The sequence below is a fragment of the Mesoplodon bidens genome (genome assembly GCF_964165515.1).
Source record: "Mesoplodon bidens genome assembly, chromosome: X".
NCBI lineage: Eukaryota > Metazoa > Chordata > Mammalia > Artiodactyla > Ziphiidae > Mesoplodon > Mesoplodon bidens.
In genome coordinates this window covers 60,705,880-60,710,085 of record NC_138163.1, presented here as the reverse complement: position 1 = coordinate 60,710,085, position 4,206 = coordinate 60,705,880, and positions in this window count along the sequence as shown.

Sequence of the window (4,206 nt, the reverse complement as noted above, 5' to 3'; positions counted from 1 at the left end):
TAATAATTGGAGAGGTATACCACATTTATAGCTGTAAAGACCTGATATTGCAAACATGACAAATTCTCTGAAAATAAATCTATACATTTAGTATAAGTCCAATAAGAGCCTTGATAAGATTTTAGAACTCAAGAAAATGACTCTGAAGTCAGTCTGTAAGAATCACTCAGGACCAAAAATAAAATCGGAAAAAGAGAAGACAGAAGATATATAAGAAGGGTATCCCTATCCAACATTAAAATATAATATAAAATGGATTGGAAAATACAGAAGCAGACCAACATATGCCTGCTAATTTAAATATATGAAACCTGGCACTCAAAACTAACGGAGAAAGAATGTTTTCAACACAAAGCGTTAGGTTAGCTGGCTTAACCAATAAGAAAAATGCACAATTAATTTCCTATTCACCCTATATACCTAGGATTTACATTCAGCTGAAACAGCAGTCAGGGGCAGTTTTGATTGATCAGTTCCTATGCATTATTGTTTAATTGTGTTAATGTTTAATTATGCTTGCATTCACCAAATTAATTTCTGGAATGTTTAGTGACGTAAATTTAAAAAATAAATTGAACTCATAAAACACATAGATGAACAATGAGGAACACAGGTCTATAATATTAGGGTAAAGGAAGGATATTTGGATCATTATACTATAGGCAAAACTATGATGGAAAAGGCAAACCATAGAGAAATTAAACAAGAAAATAGCAAGGGGAAAATTAATAACATGTCAAAGAGATACTATTTATGATATATTTTAAAAATTAAACAGAAGTATGAATTCATCCCAAAATAAGTGGTTAAATTGTATTACTAGAAAATTAGTAAAAGAAAAAATTCAAATGACCCACAAATGTGCCTATATCATTCTGAAAATACACATTGAAAAGTGTAACTCAGAAACATGAAAATCACAGAAAATATAATATTTTTACTCTTCAAGTTGTTTAAAGTGTTTGTTTAGCATTTTTTTGTTGCAAATTATATTACAGTTGTTGAGGATATCAGAAGGGTATTTCCAATACTTGTTGCAAGACTGTTAATTGGAGCAGCCATTTAAACAAAAAAACCTTCTTTTAGCTGGAATATGGATCCGGTACACCTTTGATATGGAGAAATATCTGTGTGTATTTCTTTTCCAATTCTGGTGTGTGTGAGTGTGTGTGTTAAAACACACATAACATAAAATTTACCATTTTAGTCATCTTATGTGTTCGGGGCAGTGGCATTAGTATATGCACATTTTTGTGCAAAAATTACCACCATCCAACTCCAGAACTTTTTCATCTTCCCAAATTGAAACTCTCTACCTTTTGGAAAATAACTCTCAATTCTCCTCTCTCCAGACATTGACAACCACCACTCTAGTCTCTGTCTCTATGATTTTACTATTCTAGGTACCTCATATAAATGGAATCATAAAATATTGTTTTGTGTCTGCCTTATTTCACTTAGCATAGTGCCTTCAAGTTTCATCTATATTGTAGCATATGTCAACATTTATTTTTATTTTAAAGCTGAATAATATTCCATTGTATGTATGTACCACATTTTATTTATCTATTCATCCATCAATGGACATTTGGGTGGTTTCAAGTTTTGTGCTATTGCAAATAATGCTGCTATGAACATGCATGTACACCTATCTCTTCAAGACCCTGCTTTCAGTTTTTGGGTGTGTATAACCAGAAGTGAAAGGATTGGGTCATGTGATAATTCTATGCTTAGTTATTTGAGGAACTGCCATTAATATTTTCCACAGCAAATGTGCCATTTTATATTACAACTAACAATGCTCAAAGATTCTAATTTCTCCACATTCTCACCAATGCCTGTTATTTTCTGGGTTTTTTGTTTGTTTTTTCATATAATAGCCGTTCTAACTGGAATAAACTGGTACCTCACTGAGTATTTGATTTCTATTTCCCTGATTTTTCTGATGTTTAGTGATGTTGGGAATCTTTTCATGAGCTTATTATTTGTATATCTTCTTTGGAATGTCTATTCAAATTCTTTGTTCACTTTTTAATAAGGTTGTTTGATTTTTGTTGTTGAGGTTTTCTTTGGTCTTTTTTTAACATCTTTATTGGAGTATAATTGCTTTACAATGGTGTGCTAGTTTCTGCTTTATAACAAAGTGAATCAATTATACATATACATATGTCCTCATATCTCTTCCCTCTTGCATCTCCCTCCCTCTTACCCTCCCTATCCCACCCCTCTAGGTGGTCACAAAGCACCAAGCTGAGTTGAGTTTTAAAAGTTCTTTTCTATATTCTGGTTATTAATCCTTTAGCAGATATATGATTTGCGAATATTTTTCTCATTCCAGGGGCTGCCCTTTTATTCTGTTATTAGTGTTTCTTAAAGCACAAAAGTTTTAAATTTTGATCTATTTTTCTTTTATGCCTGTACTTTTTGTGTCATATCCAATAAATCATTGCCAAATCAATGTCAAGAAGCTCTTTCCCAATGTTTTCCTCTGAGTGTTATAGTTTTGATCATATGTTTATGTCTTTGATCCATTTGAGTCAATCTTTTTATATGGTGTAAGGTAAGGGTCTGACATCATTCTTTTGCTTGTGGATATCCATTTTTCCCAAGAAAATTTCTTAAAAACAATGCCGTTTACCCATTGAGTGTTCATGGAACCATTGTCAAAAATCATTTGACCCTGTATATGTGTCTATTTCTGGGCTTTCTATTCTACTCTATTGGTTCATAAGTGTATATTCATGCAAGTAAAACACTATGTTGATTACTGTGGCTTTGTAGTAAATTTTGATATCAGAAAGTGTGAGATGTCCAACTTTATTCTTCATTTTCAAACTTGTTTAAGCAGTTCAGAGTCCCTTGAGATTCCATATGAATTTTAGGATGAATTTTTCTATTTGTGTAAAACATATCATTGATGTTTTGATAGGAATTTAATCTGTAGATTCCTATAGATTAATATCTATAGGTATTAAAACTTCCATTCAGGAACATGGAATGTCTTTCTATTTGTGTCTTCTTTAAATTCTTTCAGCAATATTTTTTTTTTAGCTTTCATTGTACAAGTTTCACCTCTTTGGTTAAGTTTATTACCAAATATATTATTCTTTTTGATGATATTAAATGGAATTGTTTTCTTCATTTCATTTTGAATTGTTCATTGTTAGTATATAGAAATGCAACTGATCTTTTTGTGTTAAAGTTCTTGCAGTTTTACTTAGTTCCTCCATTATGTCTAACCATTTAATTTATGGAATCACTAGTGTTTTGTACATATAAATTCATGTCATCTCTGAATGGAAATAATTTTATTCCTTCCATTTCAATTTGGGGGAGTTTTATTTCTTTTTCTGGCCCAATTGTTCTTGCTACAAATTCCATTATGTTGAATAGAAAAGGTAAAAATGTCATCCTTGTCTTGTTTTTAGAGGGAAAGCTTTCAGTCTTTTGCTACTGAGTACGATGTTAGCTGTGGGTTTTTAATCTTATTTTTGCTTCATTAATTAATTTTTGGCTGTGTTGGGTCTTTGTTACTGCGTTCGGGCTTTCTCTAGTTGCAGCAAGTGGGGGCTACTCTTCATCGCACTGCACAGGTTTCTCACTGTGGTGGCTTCTCTTGTTGCGGAGCACAGGCTCTAGGTGAGCAGGCTTTAGTAGTTGTGGCTCGCAGGCTCAACAGTTGTGGTGCACAGGCTTAGTTGCTCTGCGGCATGTGGAATCTTCCTGGGCCAGGGCTCGAATCCATGTCCCCTGCATTGACAGGCGGATTCCCAACCACTGTGCCACTAGGGAAGCCTGCTGTGGGTTTTTTACATATGACTTTTTATTATGTTGATATAGTTACTTTCTATTCTTAGTCTGTTGAGTGTTTTATCATGAAAGAGTGTTGAATTTTGTAAAAATATTTTTTCTGCTTCAATTGAGATGATCATGTGGTTGTTTTCTTTCATTCTGTGAATGTGGTGTATTACTTTGATTTTCATAGTTGAAACATTCTTGCCTTCTGGAACTAAATCCCATTTGATTATGGTATATAATCTTTTTAACATGCTTTGGAATTTGGCTTGTATTTTGTTCAGGGATTTTGCATAAATATTTATAAGGGATATTGATCTGTTATTTTCTTTTCTTTCGTTTATTTGTCTGGATTTTGTATCAGGGTAATGCTGACTTAATAGAATGAGTTAGGAAGGATTCTTTTTTCTC